Source organism: Eschrichtius robustus, chromosome 1, assembly GCF_028021215.1.
Source record: "Eschrichtius robustus isolate mEscRob2 chromosome 1, mEscRob2.pri, whole genome shotgun sequence".
Lineage (NCBI taxonomy): Eukaryota > Metazoa > Chordata > Mammalia > Artiodactyla > Eschrichtiidae > Eschrichtius > Eschrichtius robustus.
Window position 1 is genome coordinate 180,436,255 of NC_090824.1, and position 17,764 is coordinate 180,454,018.

The 17,764-nt window shown below is 43.3% G+C and overlaps 1 protein-coding gene across 1 annotated transcript in view; it reads left to right on the plus strand.

The window, feature by feature from the left end:
- Window positions 1-207: 207 nt before the first annotated feature.
- The window catches only part of PROSER2 (proline and serine rich 2), a 39,760-nt gene continuing 22,203 nt past the window's right edge, over window positions 208-17,764 (plus strand). The window contains exon 1 of the mRNA XM_068538405.1: window positions 208-273. The gene's annotated coding sequence lies outside the window, so the exon portion shown is untranslated. The remainder of the gene's footprint in view (window positions 274-17,764) is intronic.

Sequence of the window (17,764 nt, forward strand, 5' to 3'; positions counted from 1 at the left end):
CTGCGGGGCGGCGCCGGTGCGGGGGCCTGTCCCTTTAAATGCCCCGGGCGCGCGCCGCGTGAGTTTGGGGAGGGAGCAGCCGAGACCCCGTCGGGCGCGCGCACGGGCGCGCGCGGCGGGGCGGCGCAGAGCGCGGGGGCGCGCGTGAGCGAGCGCGCGGTGGGGCGGCCCGGGAAGGTCTGCGAGGCGCGCGCGGGCGGACAGGCGAACGGGCGGCGCTAGGGCTCGGCTCCCGCTTGCGGTCCGGGTGGGCGCTTGCTGGGCTCCTGCGAGGTGAGTGCGGGCTTCTCGATCCCGGACAGGGTCGGAGGGCGGGAGGGCGTCCTGGCAGCCGATCCCCTCGTCCAGCACGTCGATGAGCCGGGCGACGTTTGCAGCCGGTCGGAGGAGATCGGGGCTCTGGTGGGGTCCAGGGCGGGAAGGGCGATCCCCTTTCCTAGCGAGCCGGCTGCCTGCGCTTCCCGCGCGTCCCTGCGGGTGCCCTCCCGGCGGGGATCTCTTCTGCGCGCTCTCCCGCTCCTCCGCATCGCGTCCCTTGGAAGTTAGGAAGGGCTCTGGCGCCGTCTGAGGGGCCGTCGTCGACCCGGTGGCCTCCCACCCGGGAAACCCGGGGCCTCATTCGGGATCACGGGGGTCCGCGTGCGTCCGGCTCGGGGGCGGTGGGGAGGACGCGAGGCTTTCCGACTCCGAGGCTGTCCTGCCGGCGGGCGAAGGTGGTCCGTGGCACGGTTCTTGCTTTACGCGCAGAGAGGTCCGGGTTGTCCCAACACCCCTGCCCTGTCCCCACCGCTCTCCCCGGAGCCCCACTTGCCGCCGCAGCCGTCGAACTCCCAGGGCGCTGTGTCCTTTCCCCCGCGGAGAGGAGGGCGGGAGCCTCATATTGGCAGCAGGTGGCCGAAGCCACCTGTTAAACTTGGGTCCTGCGCAAAGTGACCAGTAGATTTTCGTCCCCACCCCCGCTCCCCAACCCCTGACCCCCAACAGGTAACTGAATCACGCGGGAACATGTAGGATTAGCCGGTGAGCAGGGGCGGGAGGGATTAAAAAAAGAGAAGGCCATGTGGCCGATGTGATGCAAATAAAACAAACTCCAGAATTTCTCCAAAGCTTTGAAAGTTTCCCAGTATTGTTTTACGGAGTCTAAATTTAAGCACCTAGCCTTTTATTTTTTATTTTTTTCTTAAACCGCAGGAACTAACATCAGAAAACATTCAACTCTTTGCCAGGACCTACTTGGTGCAAAGCGAAAACTTAGAGTAAAGGAAAATGATTTTTGTGTCTTTTCCCCCTAAACACAGTAGAACATTGAGGTCTGTTGCTGGAGACTATAGAAAGAAGGTTCCTCTGGCTCCAATTTTCATGCAGAACAATTTTTAAAAAATCTATATTTCTGAAAGATATAGAAACACCAAATCAGATATAAGTGTAAACGTGAGGAAAATGCTCAGAGGAGAGCCTAAGTTTATTAAAGATGCTTTTCTACTTTTTTTTTTAAGCACTACATTCTTACTGCTCTAGCATGCACTGAAAAGTCTGCCCTCAAAGCTCAGTGTCTGAATGTTACAGATTGTTTTTCTAGGTGGAGGAGGTATTTTGGTTCATGAGGCCAATGTGGAAATACAAACAAATGCCCTGTTTACTTGGGATTGGGCGGGAAGGGTGGAAGTTGTCTAAAATCTCTCTTGCCAAACTTGACAGCGTATGTATGGAATCTTGTGTATTTTCTTGCTCAGACCAGTAATAGCCATTTTTAAGGAACTGGGTATATGCCTTGGTAACAGCACTTCAGAGCTTTTTTTACATTTGGCGGGGGGGGGAGTTTTGGATACTGATAATTTAAAAGTAACACATTTTCTCCATTACTAGAAATCAGAAAGCCAAAATCAGATAATTTAGAGAAGGCTGGAAAGAGGAAAGATGCTTTTAAGAAAACGTGCGGGTGTCTGACACCACGATGGCTCCCTTTGTGGCGGAGGGCGGGATTTGCTTGTTTTCGGGCAGGCCCTGCGTGTTCATTAATTCATTCAGCAGTATTTTCAGGCCTGTGTGACCACCTACAATGTGCTGAGTGCTGAACTAGTCAAGGGACATACAGACACATCTAGATAACAGCCACACGGCCCAAACAGATTAAAACCAGATCGAGTAAGCCTTCATCAGGAGCTGAAGATACACCTGGCCCTGGTTCCAAAGTTCTCAGACACCTTAGGAGCCTGTGGTTGGCACCCTGTGTTGATTGTCAAGATCATCTCAAGTAACTACAGGAGACAGAGCTGAGCCTTGAAGCCTGGGGGGAGAGAGGGGAAAGGCTTGGATGGAGCAGAACTGAGAACAGGGCATCCTCTGGAACAAGAGTTCAAGTGCGTCTTATCCGCTTGGTTGTGGATGGCCGCCAGTAGTGCCGTGGCATCCTAGAAGCATCCCAGAACCTGAGCCGCTGCCATCACTGGTGGAAGGCGGCTTTTCGTTTCAGTTTCCACTGCCCTCTCTGGTGGCAGTGTTGTTGGCTTCCCTACTGCCTGTGTGTTCTCAGGAGGATGGGCTGGGCAGCTCTACCCCTGGGACGCTGCAGCCTTCCCCTCTTGAATCTGAGTGGGTCCAGCTTCTGTTCACATTGACACAGTGGCGTCAGTACAGTGCAGTCACTGTAGCCACCTCTGTAGAGAACCACCCTGAAGCTGCACTTCTCAGTAACTCCGTTGTCCCACTCCCAGACCCGCAGCATTAATCTTGAATCCTGTTTTGAGAAAGTAGGTGCTGGGTTTAAAATCCGTGCAGTCAGGATCGGTAGCAGAGGAATGTGTAGGGCAGAACATTCCGCCTTATTGGTTAGGGATGTGATTGCTCCTTATGAACTCGTATCTTCAGACTGGATATTTCCAAAGACCCTACCACTGGAAACACTTGGTTCTCTCTCTTTTTTTTTTTTTTTTGGTAGTAAAATACATATAACATTGAATTTATCATTTTAGAGTGTACAAATCAGTGGCATTAAGTATATTCACATTATATGTGTTTGAGAAGAATGTGTTTCGTTCATTTTGTTCTGTAGAGGTCTACAGATATCCGTTAAATGAACCTTATTAATTGCATCATTCCTCACTAACTTTGTGTCTGCTTAACATGTCAGTAATTGAGAGAGGTATATGAAAGATCCCACTAGAATGGGATCTTTGTCGATATCTCCTTGTACTTGAGTTAAAAAATATTCTGAGACTATTTGTATAAACAGCTTTCTATTTTAATATCTAACAGTATGCATTTGTAAATTTATATTGTTAGACATGCAGTGTCTAATAGGAATTGAATTTTTATCATAACATAGTTACTTTTATCACTAGTGAGGATTTTTGCCCTAAAGTCTATTTTGTCTGATGTAGTATAGCCAGAAGTGATCTTTTAATTGTTGCTGTTGTTAATATTTGCTTGATGTGTCTTTTCCCATTTTTAAAAATTTTCTTTCAAATATCTTTACTAAGGTATAATTGACATTCAGTAAACTGCACATATTTGAAGTGTAAAAAGGTACATTCACAATGTTTTGCAACCATCACTACTATCCAGTTCCAGAGCTTTTTCATCACCCCAAAAGGAAACTCCATACCCATTAAACAGTCACTCCCTATTTCCCCCCTGCTCCAGCCTTGGCAACCACTAATCTGCTTTCTGTCTCTATGGATTTGCCTTTCTGGATATTTCATGTTAATAGAATCATACAGCATATGTCTGGCTTCTTTCACTTATGATGCTCTCAGGATTTATCCATGTTGTAGCATGAATCAGTACTTCATTCCTTTTCATGGCTGAGTAATATTCCATTGTAGGAATGTATCACAGTTTGCTTATTCATTCATCAGCTCATGGACATTGGGTCATTTCCACCTTTTGGTTATTGTGAGTAGTGAAGTTATGAGGAACCACCAAACTGTTTTCCACGGTAGCTGCACCATTTAACGTTCCCACTAGCAATGTTGGAGGTTTCCAGTTTCTCCACATCCTCAGCAACACTTATTATTTTCCATGTTTTTGTTTTTATTGCCACCCAAGTGGGCATGAAGTGGTGTCGATTTGCATTTCCCTAATGACTAATAATGATGAGCATCTCTTCATGAGCTTGTTGGCCACTTCCAGATTTTCTCTGGAGACAGGTCTATTCAAGGACTTGATTCTCTTTTGTATTAGCTTTTATATCACCAGCATCTTGCATGTAAGTAGAGTTATTTTTATAGGACTTGGTTTGTATAGTATGTACCTTCTCAAACCCTCATTCTATTGTTTTGGTTTTGATTCTTTCTCTGCTTTCTCTTTCCAGCTTCTGCTGCTCCTTCCAGGAGACCAGTTGTCTGACTAGTGCTTTTTTAATATTTAATATTCTACCTATTTTAGTTATTGGTCCGAAGGCCTGGGCCATTCGTCTCTTCATTCAGCAGTAGTTGTAGGCTGTTGGGCCACCTACCATGTGCTGATCACTGAGTCGTCATTGGAGATATAAACCTACTACTCCTCATACGCTTCTCTTTTGGATGTTTGCAGATTACATTTTATTTTTTAAAATAACTGATTCATAGAGCCTGGCATAGGGAAAAAGAGCAGTACTTAACTCTCTCCACCAGAAGTTTCAATACCAAATAGCCGTGTAACCATCGGGTTCACCACTTTACCTTTGTGGACCTCGGTTTCCTGGTCTGTAAAACTGGGGGCAGGACTAAATGACTTCTCAGGCCCTCTCAGACCTTGAAACTGAAGATTATACATTCACGATTCACCACAGCTCTCCCTTACAAATGAGTGTATGTAAAATAGTTTATTTTGTAAAACTTAAAGGAATTATCTTGTGTGGGGAAAAAAAAAGATGCCTGTGCTCCTTTATACTAGACAGGTGAGTTTGGTCAGTTGCTGTTTTCCAGAATGGCACATTTGACATTTTTTGTGAAGATTCAGAGGGTCTGAAGAGCTTTTGTGAACATTTAAGTTCCTTCCATGCTGGGCACAACTGGGAACATAGAGGTCAATGAGTGTGGTCCCCGCCTTCGAGAATCTTGTGATCTAGTAACAGAGATATAGGTGTCAAGTGGGAGTCTATCTCAGAGGCCCACAGGTCTTCAGGGAGCGGAGGACAGAGGTACCCTTTCTTTCAGGAGGATGTAACGGAACCGGGCCCAGAAGGGCAGGATAGTGGGATGTCAGAATGGTAGAACCGTGGCTTTGCTCATCATGCCAAGAAGTTTAGCCTTGAGTTTGGGGGCATGAACCGCTGATGGCGTCGCGAGTGGCCTGTGTTCTGCTGTGGACGAGACGTTTGTCCACTGAGGCAATAATTTGAGTTGAGCTGGGGGTTGAGGGTTGAGGAAGGGAGGATAGAATGATGAAGGAGATAAGACAGTACAGACAAGGGGATGGCGCTGAAAATGTCCGATGTTGAATAGAAGTTCTGGTGCAGAAAAAGTCCGAAAAAGCATTCTTCTGGAGTGGAAACCTAAAGCCTAAATCCAACTCTTTCTGACCTCAGTTTCCTCACGTAACTTGTCCTCCACACGTATTAGAGAACCAATGAATTTGTGGTCTGAGCTCCTGCTGATACAGGCAGCTTCACTTCATCAGTCAAATTGTCTGTAAAGTGTGTGTGAGGTGAACCTGTTGTGTATTTTTCCCCCATTCATTCCTTTGTGATTTCAGAGGTATCATCTGAGGAAAAGCATTTTAGTATCAATGTGTAATAAAGCCATACTGCAACCAAAATTGCATTTCAAGGAATACTTCGCTCTTTTACAATGTTAATTATCAATTCAGTTCCAAAACTGTTAGGTTAACCATAGAAATCTACCTATATTCAACTATTTTTGACCTACGCCAATGGCAGCTTCATACAATTCAATTTACTAACTGCGGGCCAGGGGTCTGACCCTTCCCTTCTCAACCGCTAGAAGAATGTTGCCGGGAACTTGAAAATTCACATAAAAATACAGTGTGTTAAATACTGTATTTCCTACCGGATTCTCATGTCAGTCTTGTTTTTGTTTTCCAAAGTGGTGAGGAGCCGGACAGCTTCAATAGCCAAGAGGTCTTTGTCAAATTTTGAGTAATTTGAGTAATGATCAAATTCCACTGTTGATTCATTTAAGGTGCTGAGCTTTCAGAGAGGCTGATAGGGGGGCCTTGAAATGCTGACATCAGTATCATCTTAACTGTTGGTTAGAGTCATCCAGTTTTTTCAACAAACATTCGGTTGTCCACATTTCTTTTCTTTTTTTTTCCAGTTTTTTAAATTGAAATATAGTTGATTTACAAAGTTGTGTTAGTTTCAGGTGTACAGCAAAGTGATTCAGATATATATATATATATATATATTTTTTTTTAAGATTCTTTTCCTTTATAGGTTATTATATAATACTGAGTAGAGATCCCTGTGCTATACAGCAGGTGCTTGCTGATTATCTGTTTTATACTGGTTGTCCCCATTTTTTTTTTTTTCTGGCCACGCCCCACACTTGTGGGATCTTAGTTCCCTGACCTGCATCCCCTGCATTGGAAGCACGGAGTCTTAACCACTGGACCGCCAGGGAAGTCCCCCATTTCTTGAAAAAGTTCTGAAAGGCCCTTGTCTCTTCCCCTCTATTAAAACTGGGTAGGAGTTTGCACCCAAGGGCCTGGATTTGCAGGGAGGGAGTTGAGTGCTTTGTTCCTGGGTTGCAGGAGGTGTCCAGGAAGAGGGAGGAGAGAGTCTCTGGAGATGCACACACAGGGCTGGCAAAGAGATTGGGGAAGAGGGGGTTCAAAGTCTGACGCAGTGGACTGACCCAGCAGGAGGTCTTGCGGGAGGTTTGCCCCCCTCGGGTTTGGATTTAAATCTGTTCAGCCTGAGATAAGAAATGTAAATCAGATTTTGGCTTCCAGTCTAACCAGGTGTTGTAAATACCAGTGCAGGATGAACATGCTCTCGGTCAGCTTTATTTTTGCTGTGAGGAGGAATGAAAAACTCAGCTAAGAATTTTTTTGAGCTTCTCAGAAGAAAGAAAAAGCATTATAAAACAATAAGGTATAATTGTTATGACAAGTAAGAAGGTCTACATTTTAGCTCCCCGGAGCAGGGCATAGTGCGTGCTCTGGTGATGTTTGCTGAATAAATAAAGAGAAAGCACACAAGCTTGTTTAACGAAACAAGAGCAACTTAAGCTGGGATTTTTCCTTTGATTTTTTTTTTAATTTGTTAAACAATCCAGAAATGCAGTAGGTATATAGAATGTAAATTTTTTTAAATGAGCCAAAAATCAAAATTTGAAGTGTCTACCTTTGCAAACATTTCATCAGATGTAACTAGATTTTCCTCCTGTTGATGCTTTTCTGTTTGCTTCTTCCTGGGTCATTACTTTTTGTTATTAGTAACAAAACTCAAATCTGGTCAAGGTTTTTTCAGGTGAGGATTTATGTTGGGAAAATCTGATTTCCGAATCTTCTGTTCAGTGGTAGTACACTGGTGGTGGGAGGCTTCTTCCCTTGGGGCCTGTTAACCAGCCTACCTGGCTGAGGCCTCTGCTGTGAAAGTGTTTGCTTACCAGTAGGCGAATCAGTTACTTTCATGTGGCATATGGCCTTAAGTAAATTAATTACTGCTTCCTATTAATAGTTGAAACTATTCACAATTGAGAAGATCTGAAACCAACCTTGTTTTTTACATTGTTCAGTAAGAGCTTTTCCAAAAATAACCTCTAAATGAAAGCATGCTAATTCTTCTGGAGAAGTAGAACTACCAGCCTTTGAAGTGTTTGTCTTTAATACCCTTGAGTGCCAGTTAAGAGTTTAAGGTCCTAAGTTCTTACAGCAGACATTTTCAGAAGTAAGGGAAAAAACCATTCAGAGAAAAAAGCGAAGGAAAAGGAATGCTAAACCATTGACCATGTCAACCGTTTAAAACGCCAGACAAAATTAAGCCTCCGCCCCCAGCTCTCCCAGCAACAACCAGCCTCTACCTGAAAAAGATTTCCCTTTGATGTTCTGTGCTGGGATCCAGTTCTAGTTTGCTAGTTTGCTGACTGAGTAGTTTTTGGAAGCATTCTTTTCTTTCCAAGGCTTTTGTTTTCTGGACACGGAGAAAGAGCCCATACTAAAGAATAGTTACTACTTATTTATTTTACTTCAGCTGTTTATTTGTGTAGAGGCCCATTTTAGAAGTTAATGTTGGTCATGGTTACACCTGTCCATGTACACGTGTGTGCATTCATCCTGATACTTATCACATGTTAATATCGGGAAGCATTACTGGCTTAGTGTGTCCGATGTTATTGGTGCCAAGTTTGTAACAGATCATTATTCGTGTTTAAAGTTACTCCCCTCCTGCTCCACATTTGCCCTTGATTGGAATATAAAGGTTGACTGAGAGTAATTTCTCATAAATTTCAAGGCTTTGGTCTCTGAATATGATAGAAGGATAAAGGACAGTTACTGCAACACGGTTAACATGTCTGAAACGACTCCTACGTGTTCAAACTTTTCTTCTACATCAAAGGTCTGTTTTAAGGATACTCTCATGGTTTTAGAGTTTTAAAATATAAATTTTGTGTTCATAGCAGCACTATTTACAATAGCCAAGACATGGAAGCAACCCAAGTGCCCATCAACAGATGACTGGATTAAAAAAATATGGTATATATGCAATGGAATATTACCCAGCCATAAGAAAGAATGAAATACTGCCATTTGACGCAGTGTGGATGGACATAGAGAGCATTTGCTTAGTGAAATAAGACAGAGAAAAACTAATACTATATGATATCACTTATACATGGAATCTAAAAAATAATACCAATGCATGTATATACAAAACAGAAACAGACTCACAGACATAGAAAACAAACATGATTACCAAAGGGGAGAGGGGGGAAGGCAGGGACAAATTAGAGGTATGGGATAAACAGATACAAACTACTATACATAAAATAGATAAGCAACTAGGATATACTGTATAGCACAGGGAATTATAGCCATTATCTTACAATAACCTATAATGGAATATAATCTGCGAAAAATACTGAATCACTATGCTGTACACCTGAAGCTAACACAATATTGTAAAGCAACTGTACTTCCATACAAATTTTTTTTAAAAATAAATAAAACATAAATTTTGGTTAAGTAACAAATACTAAGTCAATATTTTGGGATAAATATTTTCCAAAATCCTGTGGCTATAGTTTTAGAAAAAGAGAGAGAGCGCTTTGCCTGCAAGACTAGTCTAACTGAGGAAAAGGAATTGCGAGCATAATGAAATCTGACGTGATGAGTTGTATCAGAGGGACAAAGGTGGCATCATGTGGTTACCACGTGGTGGAGAGTAAGCAGTAGGTACTGGACGAGCCAGGCGAAGGGCAGCATCCCGAAGGAAGGCTAGATGGGGTTTGCCATCGTTCATGAGCCAGGCTTTGAGGATGGGGAGGAGAGGGACAGGGAAGCAGTCCAAACATGGCTCACACCCGAGCAGAGCATGAAGGAGACCCGGCTGGATAAAAGGGTTCCTACTGTGGGAATAAGTGTGAAGAGACAAGGTGAGGCCAGATTCCAGACACACTTTAAAGCCCTAAGTTCTTACAGCTCCTTGGCAGGATTGGTTAGGAAAACGAAAACGGTGCCCACTTTGATAGGCCTGTGGTCCCAAAAGGAATCCAGAATTTCAGAAAGGTTAATTAGGTCTTTGCAATTCACTGGTGAATGTTGCACTGAATCTTTTTTTTTAATTATTATTATTTTTTTTAATTTTATTTATTTATTTTTGGCTGCATTGGGTCTTAGTTGCTGCACGCGGGCTTTCTCTAGTTGAGGTGAGTGGGGGCTACTCTTCATTGCAGTGCGCGGGCTTCTCATTGCGGTGGCTTCTCTTGTTGCGGAGCATGGGCTCTAGGCTCGAGGGCTTCAGTAGGTATGGCACGCGGGCTCAGTAGTTGTGGCTCATGGGCTCTAGAGCGCAGGCTCAGCAGTTGTGGTGCACGGGCTTAGTTGCTCGGCGGCATATAGGATCTTCCTGGACCAGGGCTCAAACCCCTGCATCGGTGGCAGGTGGATTCTTAACCACTGCGCCACCAGGGAAGCCCTGTTTTATTTTTAACAAAGTTTTTGAGGGCAGAAAACTTGGAAGAAAATGAACTACAGGACCCCAAACGACTTTTACCTGCCTACCAGGTCAGCTCTGTACATTTGTGTCTAAATGTGCATCTTTGGTACTGAGAGGGATGGGAGGGGCCAGAGACTGTCCTTTATGTGTGAAATGGGAGGTGGGACTGAGAGTTGTGTTGCATTATCAGGTGTGTTGTCATAACTAGAGCACAATCATTTCTATGGAGTTCATCTATAAATTATTTTTAGGGGGAGAAATGAAATGATTAATTTAGTCTAAGAATTTTATTCAAGCCGTAATTAAGTTGAATAGTAGAAAAGAAAGACTATCAGGACTCCGTTTCCTTTTAACTTATGGATTAGGTTAATAAAACAATATAAAAGAGTCTTGGCGTCAATTACAGCTTCATCTTCTAGGTAATTTCTCATTATAAAACTCATTTTTGTTAATGCACATCACTCCCATAAAAACAGGAATGAGCAGAGAACCAGACAGAAAACTATAGAAGCTATAGAAAACTATAAAAGTAGGACCCCTGTCTTCTTTGTTTGTGTAAATCAGAGCAAAGTACATCAGTACATGTTCAGACAAACAAAGGTTGTCAAGAACTGCCAGCATTAAGGCCAACAATGGCTATTTTGTGTTTTCTGATTATTTCATCTAAGAGTGTGTACGTTCCATGAAAAATGGCTCTTTCTTTACTTTCGCCCACTGCTTAACCATAGGAAAAGCCCATGAGTGGTAATGAGCTGTGATGACTCAGAAACAGTTCCCACTGGGAAGCTCCTTCATTTTTAATGTCCTTGAAGGTCAAGAAGAACATATCTTTTTGAAAGCGGCTTGGCTGTTAAATCATCACATTGGGATTTCTCAGGATATAGTCTTCAAGGTAATTTCTGTCCTAAGATTCTTTTTCTAGGTTTGGGAACAAATCTTCCCAACATTCCTGTGAATGGAGAGTGAGATGATGAAAGACTGGGATGTAGATTTGCACATGGGTCTGGCCCTTGTGGATGGCCCAATATGGGAAGGGGGTGTTTTTAAAAAGCTCATTTCTCCTCCTTTCCCAGCTAAGCTGTGCTTCTGCTGACTGTACCGTAGCTGTGGTGGTTCATAGTGGTGTCTAGACAGGAGTCGGGGTCTCTAAGCCTGGATCATAGCCCGCGGGGTTCAGAACCCTAAGACCCAACCTTTCTTTCCTTTTGTGAAGCGTTTGCCTTGGCTGTGAGTTGGAGCAGTTCTCTTTTTAAAGTGTAACGCAGACATGCTAAGCAAAATTAGTTCCGCATCACTTGGTTAAGGAGGATCATTTTCCCCTTCGTTTTCAGAACTGCAAAGACAATAATCACCCTTGTGATTTTGTTTAGCATGTCTGCAGGGAATCTAAGTCTCAGAAGACGTGATTCCCTTCCCCCCACCAAGTGGGACAAAGCTTAGTAGTTGAATGTAAGGGAACTTATCTATTTGTTCCAGTTTAGATTCTTAGGTAAATTGGATCTGGTCAACCTTTCCCTGGCTAATTTTGAGCTAAATTATGATCCAAGAAAAGTTTAAATTCAGGGTTTCTCCTTCCTAGTTAAGCCAGACCGCCTTCAGCGGTTCCCTCCTAAATTGCCCCAGGGTTTCTAGATTATGGGTGTCTCCTCTGCTTCTCTCATTAAATCCAAACTCATCTGTCCTGTGTCATCTCCTGAGATCTGGACTTTTCACAGTTTCCCAGGTGATAAAATGATCTGATAAATCATTATTATTCAAACCTGCAGGAAATCTTCCTTATTGTTTTTGGGGCAGTAAGAGGTGTGTAAGAAAACAGTGTCGTGGAGCAGACCAGGTGTAGACTATAGTACAGTCGATGTGTGCCCCACCCCCCATCCACCCATCCCCACCACTGGGATGTGTCCCTGGTTATGGATGTAAAATACAGTGCTGTGTGTGCTTTAAATGTATACACATGGATTGTGCTACACTCCATACATTTCAAGATCCATCCACGCCATCGTCCAATTGATTGCTTCTGACTGATGAACAGTATTCCATTGTAAAAGATTTACCTTGTTTTTGCTTATTCTTGGAGTTCATCTTTTGTTAAATCTTTTCCCAAGTAATATAATGTATATATACATATATGCATCTTTATTTTATGCTATTTTTAATTAATTAATTAATTAACTATGGCTGCGTTGGGTCTTTGTTGCTGCACGTGGGCTTTCTCTAGTTAGGGTGAGCAGGGGCTACTCTTCGTTGCGGTGCGTGGGCTTCTCATTGCCGCGGCTTCTCTTGCTGCTGAGCACCGGCTTTAGGCGTGCGGGCTTCAGTAGTTGTGGCATGTGGGCTCAGTAGTTGTGGCTCCTGGGCTGTAGAGCACAGGCTCGGTAGTTGTGGCGCACGGGCTTAGTTGCTCTGCGGCATGTGGGATCTTCCTGGACCAGGGATCAAACCTGTGTCCCCTGCATTGGCAGGAGGATTCTTAACCACTGCGCCACCATGGAAGTACAATTTTATGCTATTTTTAGTGGTATCTTTTTAGTTGTTGTTTATGGCTAGTATATAGAAATTGATTTTTTTTTTTTTGTATATTGGTTTATCCCCAGTGACTTTGTTAAACTCTTACTGATTCTAATAATTTGACAGAATTTTGGAGTTTTCTACAATGACCGTAATTATCTGTGAATAATAACATCTTCCTTTTCAATCCCTATACATTTTTTTTCTTGCCTTATATGTGGGTTATGACTTAAGATACAATATAGAATAGAGGATGGGATGGTAGTAATGGGAGTGGTTTTAATGTTTTGCCATCAAATATGATGTTTGCTATAACTTTTATGGATATCTTTTATTGGGTTAAAAAAGTTCTCCATAATTTGTGAAGTTTATTTTTAAATTATGCATAATATTAAATTCATCCAATGCTTTTTGTCATCTATTGAGATGACTGTATGATTTTTCTCCTTTAATCAATTAATGTTGTACTGTATGTTGGAAAATCAACGTATTCCAACCTTGCATTCTTGGGATTAAGTCATCTTGGTCATTATTTGCTTTCTAGATCCAGCTTACTAATAATTTGTTTAGGACTTTTTGTATCTATGTTCATGAATGACAGCAGCCTATAATTTTTTCTTCTTTATACATTCTTGGGTTTTGGCATCAAGGTTTCAATAGCCTCAAAATGAGATGAGTTTGTTTCTACTTCTTCTCTTCTCTGCAAAAGTTTGTGTAAACTTACAGTTATTTGTTTCTTGAATGTTTCATAAAACTCTCTAGTAAAACTTTCTGGATGTGCTGTTTTCTTTGTTGTAAGATTTTTATATAATGATTCATTTTCTTTAATGATTATATGACTCTTCAGATTTTTTCTTTTATTCTTGGTTTTAGTTTTAAGGAGATCTTCTCTTAGGAATTTGTTCATTTCATCTATCTTTTCAAATTTACTGGCATAAAATTGTTTATAATACCCCCTTTTCAATACCTGTGGCATCTATAGTTATGTTTCCCTTTTCATTCTGATATTGTTTGTCTATTTGTTCTTGATTAGTTCTGCCAGAAGTTTGTCAATTTTATTAGCATTTTCAAAACAATAAATTTTGAAATTTAGTTCTCTATTGTATGTTTTTCTATTTATCTAATTTCACATTCTTTTTTTCCCCTGTCTATTCTGTGTTTATTCTTTTGGTTTTTTTCTAATTTAAACATTACTTGCTTGGTTCATTAAATTCCAGCCTTCTTTTCTAACACTGTAAGCAGTTAAGTGATGTTTTAGCTACATCCCACAGGTTTCGATATGCAGTATTTTTATTATCATGTAGTTTTAAATACTTTCTACTTTCTAATAATATTTCTAAGAGTTACTTAGAAATATAAATTCCTAATGACATGGATTCTTATGATTATCTTTAGGTCACTGATTTCTAATTTAATTGCTTTGTAGTAAAATAATGTGTTTTCTGATACCACCAGTCTTCTGAAATTTGCTGAGACTTGATTTCTGGCCCAGGATGCCATCAGTTTCCATAAGTATTCTATGTGAACATGAAAAAATATGTATTAAGAAGTTGCTTCACTTAGTATGTTGTAAATGTCGCTTAGATCAAACTTGTTAATTGTGTTGTTTAAATCTTCTTTGTTCCCAGTCTGTTGGATTTATCTATTGTTAAGAGTGGTGTGCAGAAATCTCCCACTATAATGGTGGGTTTATTACCTCATGTTATTTATCTTTGAGGTACATGCAGGTAAATCGAAATTTTTATCATTTTGAAGTAATCCTCTTTGTTTCTAGTAATTCACTTTTGCCTTCATTTCCTCTGTCTGATCTTACTGTAATGATTCCAGCTATTTCCTGTCTGTCCATTTCTCCCTCCCCACAGGCAGCCTTTGTTGGAATTTTTCTCGTGTATCCTTCCAGAAGGATTCTATGCACATCAAAGCATAAACATAGATATTTTTCATTTATTTCCCTATACACATGGAAGTATACTAGACTCTGATCTGTCCTTTAGCTCTTTCCACACTCCAGAATGTGTCCTGGAGAATATTGAGCGGCCTCCTCCTTCTTTTAAATCGCTTGTCCTGATTGCTTTTAGGTTCTCCCCTCTGGTGCTGTCGCCCTCCCAACTGTTGCCAGAGTCATCTTTCTAACCTGTAAATGTGAAGCTGCCTCTCTCCAGGGCTCCCCATCACCTGTGGGTGAAGTTCAAGATTCAAGTCCCTCCTCGCTCGGGTCCACTTCTCCGTGTGCCTCTATTTGCACTTTCTCCCTTTTCCAGCTCATTCTGTGTTGTGCTTTAGCTCATTTCAGGGCTTCACCCCAGCCACTCACGACTCTTCAATAAGGCCATGTGTTGCTTACTCTCTCTTTCTGTGTTTGGAATGCCCAGCACGGTTTGTTTAAACCTGAAATCTCAAACATCTCTTATTGCTGGCCTTTCTGAAAGTCTCTGACCCCTCCGGGGAGTATGGGCACCTTCCCCCTGCTCCCATGTGCCCTATCTTGGCGCTGAACACGGTGATGCATCCGTCCTCCATTAGAGTTGGCGCCATGTGGCAGAATTCCTTGTGGAACTTGATAAAAATGCACATGCTCAGCTGTTACCCCCACAGATGTATTCAGTAGATCTGGTTCTGACCCGTTGCTGGATTAAGTTCCTCTGGGGAGGAGATGCCTCTTACCCATCGGTCTTTCTCTAGTACCTGGAATCTGCCCCATGTGAAGTAGGAGAACAGTAAACATCAGAAGAACATGCTAAGACTAGAAAGGAATATAGGGTTCTAAGTGAAGCAAGGATTGATTGATAGGACGAACTTTGATTCTGCAGCCTGTGGGGAGTGGGTTGAAGGTGATTGCTTTTAGGAGAGTGGTGACATCACAGTGGTGTTTCAAGATTAATCCAGCAGAAGAATACAGCAAAAGGATGGCCAAGAGTGGAAAAAGCAAGTACAGTCAGATGTGGTAAAAATGGTCCTGAACTTGGGAGGGGGACCAGAAAGGAAGTGGATCCAACTGACATTGGGCAGGAAAATCCAACAGGGCTGGGCAGCTGGTTGGTTGTGAGTGGCAGGGACAGGGAGGGGTCAAAGATGTCCCCAAAGCTGTTTGTGTGACGAGGCTGAAAGCCACTGTGCCTGAGGACGGGTCTTTGACAGGATGACTCATCTCTGGGGTTTGGTGAATAGTGGAAGGACCTAGCTCCTTGGGCTGCTCTGCAGACCTGACTGTGGCCATCTGGGACTTTGACGGATTGGGGTGATAGTGGGAGGAGGGCTGGATGTCTTCCATCCAGGCCATTCTAGGTCTTTCTGGAATGTACAGGGGAGGATGAAGAGGAGGAGCTGCCTTCCTCTCTGGCTCCAGTGCACTCACTTTGGAGGTTCCCTTGCCCCACCAGCTCCACCAGTTCCACCAGCACCATCAACTCAGATGGCTGCTGTGCCCTGACCGGCCATGCTCGGCAGACAGAGATTTACCAAGACTGTAGATCACTTGTGACCTTCAACCTTACCAGAAAAGGATGTTGCTAGTAAATACCGAGCAACAAACACAGGAAGCCGAAGAGAATAAACAGAAACACGCACACGCGGCTCTAGCTTCCCTTCGTGGCGCTAGCTTGTGGCGCCCCCTTAGTGAGCCTGCTCTGCGCCCTCTAGGAGAAGTCGGTTTCTTTATCTATGGAGCCCTCTTAGTCTGACCCTGGCCTCCCTTTTCTAAAGTGCACTGTTAGCAAGCACAAAAAGTGAGCCCTTGTTTGGGCAAGGAGACTAGATACTGTGAGGTGGTCATGACCTCACAGACTCACGGCTCTGGCCGCTCTATCAGACGGATCTGCTCCTGCTTCTTCATCTCACGCTCTCCCCTTTCCAGTGCAGACCTTGCCCCTGCTCAGAAATCCACTCCCCATAGTGGCTCACCCATGCAATTCTATATTTTTGGCTCCTGGGGAACTAGGACCAGGGAGCCCCTGGTTCTCAATTCCTTAAGAGATGAAAGAAGATTGACAGCTTGAGCCTGTGAAGGATATTGAACCAAGGTTTCCACTTTCTCCTCAACAGACTCTGCCTTCTGGAGAATTCTGATTAGCTTCCTCATCTACTTTCAAGGGAATAATTTGTAGAAGTCTAAACACTACAGTTTTACAGCATCAGAATAGCTTTTAAAATGCTAGTAGCACAGGAGAAAGGCGTGCTCTCGGATGGTGTAGTCAGTTACCACCCTCCGCCCCACGGAGGGACCCATGTGCTGTCTCATTGCACAGATCCGGAGCCAAGTTCCAGGTCCTGCCCCACCGAGCACACGGTCCCCCGGGTCCCTCACTGGAGGTGAATCAGTACCTCACTTCCCATGTTTCCTCTCACCGTTGTCAGGGGAAGACTCACTGCCCGCCCCCCCGCCCCCCAGATGGCACCTATGGTGGTTTTAGCTCACGTGCCCCTCAGGATTCTTTAGGGGCTCATAAGGCCACCTGGTGGTGCTTTCAGTCTAGGGAGGGGTGAGCATCTATTTCCTCACTTGCCGTAACATCAGGTCATATGTAATGGACAGGAGGTATATTCCCTTATTCCCTACTAGCCTTCTTTGGTCTTCTGGAAGGTTTTGTTGAACTTAGTTGTCTGTTGTTCAGGGACTGAGCTGAATTTCCTGCTGGAACAGTCAGAGGACTGTATGAGACTAGGGCTCGGGGGTGGGGGGGCAGTTTCAGTGTCCTTGTTCCTGAAAGTGGGAACATGAACTTCCCGATGGTATTAACTGATGGGACCTTAGCATTTTATGTAGAAACTGCAGTAGCATCACGGCCTCCAAAGAGTCTGGAATTTCAGAGATGACAACCAAACTTCCATTAGTAATTTGTTAGCTCTTGTCACTTTACCTCAACTCTGAACTGTAACGAGGCTGGAAAGGGAACCATAATGTTGTGGTGTCTGAGGCAGAAAAGAATAGAATTTATAAGCAGTACAGGGAAAGCCTGAGTCTGAGTGTGACGGAGCGTGAAAGTACAGACCCGAAGAGCAGAGGACGGCGCCAGAACATTAGTTCATCAAATTTTCAGCACCAAAGAAATTTTTAGTACACCCATCTTTCCTTAAAAATAATTCTTACTACTACTCAACCATAAAAAAGAATGAAATAATGCCATTTGCAGCAACATGGATGGACCTAGAAATTAT